The 13,500-nt window shown below is 41.2% G+C and overlaps 1 pseudogene; it reads left to right on the top strand.

Moving 5' to 3' along the window:
* The first annotated feature begins 11,141 nt into the window (after positions 1 to 11,141).
* LOC147421732 (BTB/POZ domain-containing protein At1g30440-like) lies at positions 11,142 to 12,028 on the top strand (annotated as a pseudogene).
* The last annotated feature ends 1,472 nt before the right edge of the window (positions 12,029 to 13,500 follow it).

Here is a 13,500-nt window from a genome sequence, read left to right on the forward strand (position 1 = left end):
CGATGGCCATGAAATTGTGCAAGAGTGGTGAGCTGGGTGCTTGCCCCACCCCATTCATTGCTATCTCGTTGGTCAGGCCCTACGTAATCATCGCCAATTTTTCGCCATTAGGCTCGCTAAGGATCGAATGGCAAAAAAATGGTGATTGTTCCACTAATGATCGTTGAGACGGATTGAGATGGCCATGAAACTTTGTAGGGATGGGGAGTATGGTGCTTTCCCCACCCCTGCAAAGTATCATAGACGTCCATCGTTGTCTCATTGGTCAGGTGCTACATCTAATCACCAATGTTTTGCATTGAGCTTGCAATGGACCCAATGACAAAAGAATGGCGATTGTGCCTCTAATGATTGTTGAGACGGTTTGTGATGGCCACAAAACTTTGTAGCGGTGTTGGAGTAGGGTGCTTCCCCTACCCATACAAAGTTTCATGGCAATCCGTTGTCCTCTCGTCAATCAGGTCTTGCACATTTGCCAATTTTTTGCTAGCGGGCTCACCAACGTCAAAAAAATGGTGATTGTGCCACTAATGATCGTCGAGAGGACGTGCGATGACCATGAAACTTTGCAGGGGCGATAGGGAGTAGGGTGCTTTCTCCACCCCTACAAAGTTTAATGTCCATCTGTATGCCATCTCATCAGTCAGGCCCTATACAATCACCAATCTTTTGTCATTACCTACCCCTGCAAGGCCATCAATTACCGTCTCGTAGGTGTGGCATGCCACAAGAACCTCAAAAAACCTTCCTCTCTTTCTTACCTTTTGTAGCCAGTTCTTTTAAGTTGATCAAAGGCTCCTTTTGCTTTACAACCAAAGCATTTGCGATTGACTTTTTTCGAGTATCCTTTCTCGGCCTTCCAAATTTCTTGTTGTGGTTGGAGGCCGTCATTAATGCAAATGTGGTTGGAGTTCACACACACACACACACACACACACACACACACACACACACACACACACACACACACACACACACACGACCTTCCCCCCCCCCCCCCCCCCCCCCCCCCCCCCCCGCCCCTCTCTCTCTCAAGTGTAGATGGTAGAGCCGCCGCCGAGCACACTGTGTATGCTACAATAGCTTTGATAAAATTGAGTGCTCTCTGTTAATGGCTTAACTATCCTCTCCGAGGTAATCTGGATATTTTAGGGGTTGCATGGTCATTGGTGTGAAAGGGAATTATTCGCTATTTGAAGAGCTTGAAGTTCGTGCACTTTTAGTATATCTTTTTTCTAGGTGGTAGATGGGTGCTCCTGGCGATGGTGGCAGATGGGCAAGGGGAGAAGCGGGGCTAATCAAGTTGCAAATAAAAGAAAGAAGAGGTCAATCTCCGAAGGTTCTATACAGTGAAATATGGTAATAGACCAAGTAGAGTATGCTGGCAAAATATCAAAGCTATGTAATATAAATAAGTAACAAAACTAAAGAGGTAATGCGACGAGTTATCTCTTTAGGGACACTGATTCTATAAATAAGCAGCAAATCTAAAGGGTGCCACGACGAGCTACTTTTGAAAAAAACAATGGCAATAATTATTCAACTTGTTTAAAGTAACACTACGAGTTACATTATTTTTAAAAAAAAAAAGAATAATTCAATGTTTTTAAGTAGCTCATCGAGTTACACCTCAAAAGCATGATTGCATGTCCTCCATGGCTAGTGTCGGTAGTTGAGGTAGCAGTGACATGGGCCACGTGGAGTCGCCATGTAACTCATTGAGTTATGTGGTGGCTCCAATGTGTAACTCGGTGAGTTTGGAGCAAGGCCATGCGACAAAAGCAAGAGTATCTTGTCGAGTTATCCGTATCGCATATGATACGCTTCGGGAGGAACTGCAAAAAGTGAGTATGCTTGATCATGCATACACCCTAGAAGATAGAGACTATATAGCTATTATGGCTAACCTAGAGAACAACAAGATCCATGAACCTTTCTCACTAAAGTATGGATTTCTATTCCATGGTTCACCACTATACATAACAAAGAATCTCCTTATGTAGGGCACCATGAAATTCAATCCATATCCCAAGCAATAAATACTTCCAGATAGCTTAAAGAGCTAAGCCTCCTCATAATTTTCATCAGGGCTCATTTTGGCATCGCATACATGTGGTAGTGATGTGTGTGAACACACTTAAGACCATCGAGGCATTTTTTTCCTCATTAGGAGCGTTTTTTCTCGTGCATTATATGTATGCCCATCACTCTAGGGCTATCTTATCTTTCCATTGCACAGTAAGTAATACATTCTCTTTTGTGTGCCTAGAGCTTCCCTTGTCTTCTTATCTTCTCTAGGGTGTGTGTGTTTTCTTGCAGCCTTGTTTTTAACAAACATTTGAAGTGTTTTGTAGTTTTTTTTTACTAGAGGGCGTTGTTGCGACTAAAGCCAAAGTGCTAAACATGCTCTCCTAGTGGGATTTATAGTAAGAAATGTATGCTATATAGGGTCTTTTCAGACCTAAATGGTTGATTTTAGTGCTATTTATTTGGAAGACTTGAAGCTAGTCAAGGTGCAAGTTTTGGTGTGTTTTTTTTGGTGCCATTTGATGCACTCTCCAGCCCTTTCTTTATAGCTTGTCAAATGGAGCTACATTCATTAACTTATGGCAATTGAACATTAAAAGTGTTTTGAAGTTTTTTACTAGAGGGTGTTGTTGCGATTAAAGCCAAAATGCTAGTTAAAGCTCGTGATTTGTGGAGTTAAACCTGCTCTTCTAGTGGGATTTATAGACTCAAATCAGAGTTCAAAAGGAGAAGATATGGCCATTTGAAATTTTCCCAGGTTTCAGGTTAGGGGATATTGAAAGAGGAGAGGAAGTTCAAGATCTAGAGGAGTTTTTTTAATAATTTTTTTGCGGTTTGGAATCAAGAGGAAGGCAAAAGAAGCTTAAAATAGAGACCAAGAAGAACAAGATTTTATGAAGAAATCTCCATCAATTTCAGTGGCCAATCAATGTAAATCAACATTCCATATCTCTCAATTTTGCTCAATTGTGTCATATGAAGTTTTCTCTCTGTCTATTATCCGTTTTTGTGCAAATGAATGAGAGAGAGAGAGAGAGAGAGGGAGAGAGAGAGAGAGAGAGTATGAATGTTTGGTGTGTGTAAACAACAACAACAACAAACCTAACACCCCCCCCCCCCCCCCCCCCCCACCACCACCACCATGTGCAAAGGAAAGAGAAGTTGTGAGAGAGTGGGAGAGTACTAGGAAAATTGTGTCTACTAAATGGTGTTGAATTGCTTAATTGTGAGTGGTTCTGCATTGTGTGAGAGGAATTGTGAATTTGGCGTGTGTTTGCAGGTAAATGGAGGTGTAGTGCATATCCTAATCTATAGAGAGACATTTGCATGTATTTTGGGTGTGTTTTTTATCGCTCTTTCCATCTTCTAGTGCTCTCTGTAAGGATCATCATTTAATTTCTCCTTGGTCAAAGAAAAATCGGTTTGTGAATTCAGGGGAGATGGTAGCACAAAGCTATGGGCCTATTTTCAAGGGTGAAGAGAACCCACACAAATGGATATCCGTGTTTGAGCTTTACATGTTTTCCCTATGCAAGAGAAATGATCAAAGCAAGCTATAGACTATGCATCTCATGATGAGAAGTAAAGCAAAAGCATAGTACGATGGGTTGGATGGAGGACCTAAAAAAGCATGGATCGCTTTGCGAATGTTATTTCGTTAAAATTTTAGAAAAGAATTCCCTCCATTTACATGGATGCAAAGCTAAAGGACCTCAAACAAGATGTAATTGAAGATTTCAATACTTTTATTGATAGATTTTAAGAGTGGTGGTATAGTGTTTCACAAAGTTGGTGATATGATAGATTTGAAGAGTGGTGGTATAGTGTTTGACAAAGTTGGTGATAGCTATGCAATTGGCCAATGGCAAGAATCCCTTTAGAAGTTCAAGAAAAGGAGGTTTTCAAGAGTCCAAAGAACTACAATGGTGATGTGGAGATTGCTTGGTCAAAGAATTGCAAGATAAACAAGTGATAAAATCACAAGGTCTGCCAAGTATGATAAAAATTTCTTTTTGACATGCAATTTTTCAAGCCCCCTTTCATATGCTTTGTGTAATGCAATCAACTTATATAATTTGCCATATATAACGTTAACTTAAAGATATAAATACAAAAAATGACAGGCAATTTTGAGATTGTTTTGATAGGCAAAATAGCCCTTGACAAAAAAAATAGGCGTCAATTTTAGGCCTTGATCTGAGACTAGATCCCACTTTAAAATCACTACATCTCTAAGCTTTAAAAAAACATAAGCACATAGAATTGAATTAAAAAAAGCACCCTAAGCTTTAGATCCCTATGCTCTAGACCCCACTTTAAAAATTCTATATTTTTAAGTTGTAGAGCCTTTTTTACAAATTTAAAATTGTAGATCCCTAAGTTGTAAATCCCACTTTAAAAGCTTTAAAGTTCTAAGTCCTAAAACTCTATCGTCTCGGGGTGACCCTCCCCCTACTTGTGGATCCATGTAACAATTTCACTTTCTTTAATTCAAAGTTTTACCTTCTAATAAAAAAAAACTCTAGGTCCTCATTGGATCATTGAAACCTTACTTTGAAAGTTCTAAATCTTTAAGTTCTAAACTTAGCTTTAAAATCTCTAAAAATAGAAATAAAAGGTCTTTAAAGGTTAAAGCCCTTTCAATCCGTCAACATTTTTTACCTATCAAAAAATGCTTAAAAATACAACTCAACCTTTTTCCTATTTTAGTCAGCAAAAAGAGAAGGCAACACTATAGCCTTGCCCTTTGGGCAGGCTAAAAAAACAAGATAAGATACATTAGGCTACGATGTGGTGGCCTCCATACAACCATATAATCTACATGACAAAGGCCAAGAAAAAATCCAAGGCTCAAGCTAAAAGGTATGGCAATCATTCTATGACAATGGGTACATACTCTACAAGAATTTTTACACTATGAAAATCTCTAATTGTTTACCGCGGCCTTTTATCGCATTTTCTAAAGAGAAGGTCCAAAATCAGCTGGAGAGAGAAGAGAGAGGAGGATGGTCGGATATTTTTTTTCATTTCACAATATTATGGCGTTTATTTTTGCGCTTATTACCATAATAGTTACCTATGTTATTGCCGCAAAAATTACCACATTGATTCTCAAAGCCCAATTTAGCGCATAAACCTTTCAATTTTTGCTTAAACATTCCCTCCCCCTCATATTTTGGTGTTTCCCTCCCCCTTAATAAAAATTAAAGTACATTATATAAAATTTTCAAAAAAAAGAAAGATTTAAAAACATGGACAACAGTTAGCTATGTGGGATTATACTTGATTACAACTAAACTAATCACTATCACTTGATTAACATAATTTAGCATGCTTCACAAAAATTAGAGAGAGGAAGAGGGAGGAGAGGAGGATGAAACAACCAAAAAATTTCATAACTTGAAGTATACAAAATGTTTACGAATCATCTTCTAAAAGATATCTACAAGAAGGGTCATCCAATTCTAAGCCCATGGCTCCTAAATCAATAAAGAGAGAAATATTATTGTCGTTTGTGGGATGCGTTGGCTTCATCATCTTTGAATTTGTCATCCTCCATCTCATCAGCATCATCATCATCATGACAATCATCCTTGCTAAGGCTTGAGGCCGCCGGACTTGAATCATCGATCTCCCTCTGCTTTGTCTCCCCCTCATCCAAAGTAGGAGGTGGAAGAGGGTCAAAGATGGTCTTCACTTCATTACTGGCAAAAATGGTTCTCTCTCAAGGTATTACGGGAATTATGAACCAAAGTTTTGGTTGTTGGATTGCTAGGATATAGATGACCTATAGAAGAGAATCTCAAAGTGAGTAATATTTGTATAATCAATGTTACAAGCAAATAAAAATAAAAAAGGTAGTCACTCACCTACTCACAATTGCGTGGCAAAACTAAATCGTCATACCTCCCTGTGTGATGCACACTAGAATCCACCATGTAGAGGCCATTCTCATGCACATTTGAAAACCACTTGCACTCAAAGATGAAGGTATGAATGGTTCTAAAATTAACCTTTAGTATCCTTTCAATAATTCCATAGTACCTGGCTTACCATCTGTGTCAAAGTTGCCCATGATGCCACAGTCCATGGTAGTTCTATGATCGTCAATGTGGCGTGTACAAAAGTGACGACCCTTTGACCACATAGAGTTAAAGGAAAGGCACTACAAAATAGGAAAATATCTTTTATCAATTACAAAGATAAAATCAAGAAAAACTATACAATATGGTTTAGGTATATGGATACTCTACCTTTGGTACGCAGCCTCGTGCATACTCCCTTTCTTTGTCGGTGATGTCTTCTTTGTGCTCTTTTGCTTCAGTCATTCTCTCTTGAATCCGTTCCGCACTAATGAGATCTAGAAAACATGCAAGGTGTCTAGGCATTAGGGGTGCCCTCCTTCCTCCACGCACTTGTTTCCATGCTTCTCTCTCTTGCAAACACCTTGCCTTTCCATTGTCCACAAGTCCACCCACTTGGTCATTACCTTTGCATTGAGAATACAAAAGTTATTGATCACTCGAGATAGATTCATATCCATGTTAAATAATTTTCCCTTTCCACCTGGCAAGTGTGAAGTCATCCTTGCATCCTCCTCATCCGACTACATGCGAGGCATTGAAGGATCAACTTGTGCCAAATACTCTGAGATGTAAAAAAATGCCTCTTGCATAATCCACCCTTTGACCATACATGCCTCTAGTTGCGAGCCGCACAAAATCTTTGAGAGTCTTAAAAAACCTCTCTAAGTAACATCCATCGTGCGTGCACTACTCCACATATAGCGATCTCCTCAACCACGTGAACCAAGAGGTGGTTTTGACTAAGAAGAATCGATGGAGGATATGCATCCTCAATGGCACACAGAGTTTTTGCTACAAGTGTTTGAGCAACAGGGATAACATCTATTTCAATTTCCTTAGAGCTCACAAATCTACAAGAAAACACACAAGAATACACTAAGTGCTAGTTGAGGTTATTGTGTATATAAAAAAGTGTAATTGAGTGGAGTTTTGTGGTGTATATTACTAGCTCTCCAAGTTTAAAAATAGCATCCCTGGCTTTCTTGTCCTGGCATATGCACATACTCACTAGCAGAATAAACTACAATGTAAATTAGAGGAAGGAAAAGTGAGACAAAGTCATACACACAAATCATATGTGTCCTAAAAAACAAACAATAAAGAGAATAGAGAAAAGGACATTACCAGAAGCATCCTTTGCCAATCATGGGACTTCAACCCATACAATTGAACGCTTGTACCTTTCTTTGCTTTTGTGAAAGCTCCCTTTAACAACCTCATGTATCCTATTGGTGTGCGAATAGACGCAATGTACCCTTCACTTGGTCCAATTCTTCTTTAGCTAGCATCCATGGGGCATCCATGGCACTTTAGGAAGCACAATCTTCCCATTGGGGGCATGTCATGGAGTAGCAGAGGCAGGGAGATGTTTCAAGACCCTCAAATCCTCCCTTGCTCCCAATGAGTCCTTCTTGCCAATAATGTGGTCCCACAAGAGGGTGTGGGATACATTCTTTAATATGTGCATGGGATCCAAGAGTTCTTGTATTTTTAAGTCCTTCCAACATGGAAGCCTTAAAAATATGGAATACTTTGACATACTTTTGGTGGAGTACTCGGAGCCGGATTGTTATTGTAGTGCTCTTCCCAAATAGTTGCCCAATTTTCCATCGTGAGCTTTAGAGGCGTCTTACCATTTGTTGGAACGTTGTGCTTGATATAATGTTGGGATAAAAAATGATGGTTGTTTGGATAGATTACCTTGTGCAAGGCATTTGGCCTCTCTGTCACCAATGATGGCCCACAAGTAGGACATGCATTGTGGCCCGATGTGGACAACCCTGCATGCATATCATATTACTAGAGAGAAGCTTCAAACTAAAGGGAGATAAATAGAGAGAGAAGGGAGAGGGAGATACCAAAAATCTCTCTAAGCTTAGGATAGTCGTGCATAGCTCGCAAAAGGATTCCCCTCACAATGGATTCTCTCTCCCCCCTTTGCAAGTGAGACATCTACAATAGGGATGCCTCTCCATAATTCCTCCAACTCCTCGATGAGGGACTCGAAATAGACATCAATATTCACCACTTTGTACTTCCCTGACACAAGCAAGGAAAGAAGTATATTGCCCTTCTTGGTTGTCTCCCATGGTGGAATATTGTAGTTGACAATCACCACAAGCCAAGTGCTCCATGAAGTAGACTTAGTGCCTGTTAGTAGCAGCAAGCTAACCCATGTAGCATTTTTTGGGAGATTTATTGTAAAAACATTTATTCTTTTGATAAATTGGGAATATTTTAACTCCTATTTGCCAAGTGGATATTGTAATCTATGAGCCGAAGCTATAAGCTTCCAGATTGTATCAATTTATCCTTAGTTAGAGCTCCCAAAAGATTAGTTTTTGACCAAAGAAACCTTGGCTAAGGTATAAAATCCAACTTTGTAAAGTTAATTCTAAGTTTTGGATAGAAATACACAACGTGGGCTAACAGTGCTCACTTCTCTCGTTCTCATGCTTCCTTGTCGATTGTCACATTGTAGTGCTGTCTGCTGCATTGCAACCACATGTAAGAGCTCTACGCATTGATGTAAACATATCATGGTAAATCGTAGCTTTTGGCGTCGGCAACGCACGGTCTAATTTCATCATAAGTAGGAATTTAAGCTAGGAAATTACAGTAAGCATAGGCGGGGTATTGGGGCATCATTGCTAAGAATTTAGATGCATTCGGGGTCAGAAACGACTAGGTCAAAATCTCACTGTTGTTAATAATCGCGTTTTTTGCACTCCATTAAAAGTGAAATTTGAGACCATAAGCATGTGAGCTTAGGTCTCATATATTTGTCCTAGAAGTTTCATAACATTCGAAGGTCGTTTGATGCTATAAGGGTCATGTTTTGTTTGCCGATTAGTGACTAGCTTTTGATGACTTAAGTCATTTGAGTGTAGCTTGTGTTAGATGCGAGTTGTATGTTGTTTTACAAGAGATTGACACCCTCTTGTAGCCTCTATGCACAAGTTGAGTCAGCTTCGTCCCATGGATTGACAATTATGTTCGTGGTTCTCCCTATGTCTGCAACAATAAAATAAGAGTGAGGTTAGGAAATCCATCCACATTTGGCACCGTTGATGGGGACAAATATACCTAAACTAGGAAAAACAAGAGCGTCTTGTGTAGTTTCCTTTAACTTCCTCTATGATCACCTAGTGTAAAACTTTCTCTTTAAAACCGCATAGCTTAAGAGTGTCGTCTTTTGCTATGTAGAGGTAACTTGGGAGTAGATTGTATTTGCTAAGTACCTTGTAGGATTGTAGGATTAGGTTAGGATTTTGAGAATGACTGATGTACAAGACAAGTCTTAACATCAAGACTCAAAAAATCATAAAAAATAAAAATAAAAGTGTTTGTGAACACCTTCCACAACCCAATTGCAGTAGAACCTAGGAGTAGGATAAGTAGAATCCGAGGTAGGATCTCAAATCATTGCTCACTCCAAAGGAATTGTCTGTGAGTTGTTTATGTGAAGCTGCAAAATATCATGTCTACGGCCTAAAATAGCACCAAAAGACTGCCAACCATTAAATCAGACTGGAGATTATGCTCCTAAAAGTTGTATGAACCAGTGGGTAAGCTTAAAGATGCATTTGAGGTAAATTTTCAAGAGTTTGCAAAAACTCAGATTGTTTACATTTTCTTGAGAATTTAGGCCAAATTAAGTTTTGAATTGACTGAGAGGCTTAAAACATGTCACAAAAAGACCGACCATTGAAAAAAATGCAAAAAGTGTTCATTTTAGGCCAAAAGTAAATAATCACGATTATTTACTTTTAGCTCAAAATTGACCAAGGGTGATACCAAAGACTCTATGCATGATTACAAACATCTTTTGTGAAGGCTCATAGAATTTGGATCACAAAATAGACCAAAAACTTGATAAAAATTGAAATCTGTATTGATTGTCAAGAAATTGAGTTTGACTTGATAAATCTTGCTCAAATTTAGTGAAACTTAACTCAGAGGATTTGTTTAAAGTGTTTAACATGTGTGTATGCTCAGATGATAAAAAATATGCTAAAATTTGCAAGAAGTAAATAATCTATACTAATAGATAATGGGGGAGGGGATTCCGGCCCCTTCCCCCGCCACGGGGCACAATATGCTTGATCTGGCCACTCCAGGCGCACTGATGGTGAGACAGTGAGGGTGTTTCTTGCAGCTCGGCTAACGCAACACAGGAACAACGTGACGAGAGAGAGAGAGAGAGAGAGAGAGAGAGAGAGAGAGAGAGAGAGAGAGAGAGAGAGAGAGAGAGAGAGAGAGAGAAAGAGAAGGGAGAAACTGCAGGTCAAATCAAATCAAATCGTGCGGCCTGCCTTTCCTCACACAGTCCCAGACAGGACTGGGTATTTCTAAAGCCTCGCGCGTTGACTCTTGAGTACTCACCAGTGCTCGAAAAACTCTCTAGCTCGAGGCACCAGATCAGACGATAGCAGCGGCGGTGGCCTAAGCAGGGTCTCTTCTCTCTCTCTCTCTCTCTCTCTCTCTCTCTCTCTCTCTCTCTCTCTCAACCTGTAGCTCAACCTGTAGCGGAGGTGGCCTGGACAAGATAGACGCAGGTTGCTCGCAACGGCGTGGTTATGAGATTAAACTTCTCCAGAGATTTAAAAAAATTGTAACTTTCCATAAGAAAGCTGATCGTCGATTCGTCTATCAGTAGGTACAAGATAGAATTTACTTCTGGTTATGTAGGCTTTGGAGATAAATTGCGTTATTATTTTTAGACATGACTGCCTTTTGTTTTGAGATAATTTGTGACACAATACATGCTAAGCACTCAGAAACGCATCTTAATTGTCACAAAAGAATAAAGATTAAAAAATATTGAACAATCCAACCAAAATAGATACTAGCATGGCTTCTCGGAGCTAGCACATATGGAGACGAGTGTGAATGTAGAGCAATAGCAAGCCTGAAGACTTTGAGACACTGCCTTGAAATGGTGGTGCACCTTGGCGTGCAGGATCTGAGTGAGGACATCATGGAAATTAGCACGACAGTGGATGTGCATGAGTGTCGATAAGGCCGATGCTTCTCTATGGGAAGAAGGATCATCCTGTGGGCTGCACCAGTACAAAAAACAATTACAACGCGTTTCGAAGTTGCCACATTGGATGGAGAGAGAGAGAGAGAGAGAGAGAGAGAGAGAGAGAGAGAGAGAGAGAGAGAGAGAGAGAGAGAGAGAGAGAGAGAGAGAGAGAGAGAGAGAGAGAGAGAGAGCCCGAGCCTTACCTAATTTGTGTCCAGATCCGAAGAGCATGAGGAGATGGAGGACTAGGAAGATTGCTAGCTCTGGTTCCTGCGTGAGTATTGTAGCAACGTCAACAGCTGCTCTCTACTAACGACTAGCCTAATCATCACATGCGACGGCTGCTGCCCCAAAAGACCACCCAACCCCTGATCAAGTTCTGCACAGCTCGGATTAGTTTCAATCGAGTAGATAATGAGATCATGTGCACCTTTCAGACATTCCGGGTGGTCCTGATGCCTTTGAACTTCCTGCGAAAATCTGTTGGAGCTGACTCTACAAATGCAGTGGATAATCAGGTCGTGCTTCAGAATTGGAAGGAATGTACTAGAGCTTTATAATATAACTGTGAAAGTGTATTGATTGAAGCTGAGGATCTTGGAATTGTAAACATGTGCATAGATGCTGTAGTCATGAAGGCCTGCACTGACCCTAACCTGCTTGCATGGCCAATGCCCAACAACTCAATGCAGAGTCCAGGAGGAATCTTTTTATGGAATGGGATCAGCACAGGGCAAGGGCGAAGAAGCCTCGCATGGATTGGTGGTATGAAGCCATTGCAATGTTAAGCCTTCCTCTTTATAAGAGGGTGAATATGGCAACGGAAAGACAAGGCCTTAAGTCTAAGAGTGTAGCTGGGGCGCTCATGCATTTTGCTAGAAGCTAAAGACTGCACAGTGCCACAGTGTGTGTGTGTGTGTGTGTGTGTGTGTGTGTGTGTGTGTGTGTGTGTGTGTGTGTGTGTGAGAGAGAGAGAGAGAGAGAGAGAGAGTATATTGTCTGAGTGTGCCCTACGCCTCCCGGCTGCATAGCGCGACAGTGAGAGCTGGCAGCGCACCTGGGCTCCATGCCTCCAAGGGACCGGCTTCACCTTGAGGCTTGAGCTACAAGCAAACTCACCTTTCAATTTCAAACTGCTTTGAAGAGTGGGCGCAGGTGGGGAGTCAAGGTGCCATCCACGGATGGTCCTCTTCCAGTGATGTGGCTGCCATCTTCCATGGCCGATCACACTTTTAGCGTGGCTGCCAGCCTCGAATAGTAGCGCAGCCTCCAGGCCTCCTACCTTCATGGGCAGCGGGAAAATAATTTTTCCAAACCTACAAAATTCCTTTCCTTGAATTTGCCAAGAGGAAAATTTTAAAATTAGGTTACTTTTTCGGGGTTTTACACTATTTTTCTCTATTTTGGGGCATAATTTCTCCTTTTCCCCTTGCGCTCTACCGACATTTTGGAAATTGAAAACGGCACTATATAAAGCTGAGATAGATTTTTCCCAAACACTGCTCGACAGACGCCTCAAATAGCGAGCAAACTCCTCGGAAGTTGACGGACGGACACCGCACGTCCTGGAGTTGTGGGGTTGATAAACAAGCCTTGCGCTGACAAGTTATCAGTCACGACTTACAAGTCGAGAGAGGTGTGCAGTAGCCCGCAAACCAAAGGAAGAGGAGAACGATGAGAGAGAGACAGAGAGACTGATGATCTAGCTATTTACAAATTAAATTGTAGGCTCCTGTCATTCCATTGCTCCCCAAGTGACTCTCTCTCTCTCTCTCTCTCTCTCTCTCTCTCTCTCTCTCTCTCTCTCTCTCTCTCTCTCTCTCTCTCTCTCTCTCTCTCTCTCTCTCTCTCTCTCTCTCTCGCTATGGTGCTTCCGGCAATTCGCTAGGTGCTGTGCAACAAACAATCAATTTTTGTGTCTATGTCCTCTCTCTCTCTCTCTCTCTCTCACTCACACACACACACACACACACACACACACACACACACACACACACACACACACACACACACACACACACACACACACACACACACACACAGAGCAGTGGGCCGGCCAGATATCTGACACAACCGGAGTAGCTGCAGTCTGTTGCACAACGGATTTTGCATTGGCCTCCACCGCTTTCTTTTCAAGGATGCTAGCCACTTGCACCAGGGCCGACCATCTCAACCACATTTTGCTCTCCTTGCCGTTGCACTACTTATGTTTCAACAACAAGGGGCAACTCACGGCTGACTCTCCACTATGACAACTACTGCAGACCGCTCTCAAGGGATGGATAGACGATAATGCCTGCCCTCATGGTCTCTTCATCTTTCATACCATTTCTTACATGGACCATGTCTACTGCCATA

This window comes from Adiantum capillus-veneris, chromosome 27, assembly GCF_014529385.1.
Source record: "Adiantum capillus-veneris isolate H3 chromosome 27, ASM1452938v2, whole genome shotgun sequence".
Taxonomy (NCBI): Eukaryota; Viridiplantae; Streptophyta; class Polypodiopsida; order Polypodiales; family Pteridaceae; genus Adiantum; species Adiantum capillus-veneris.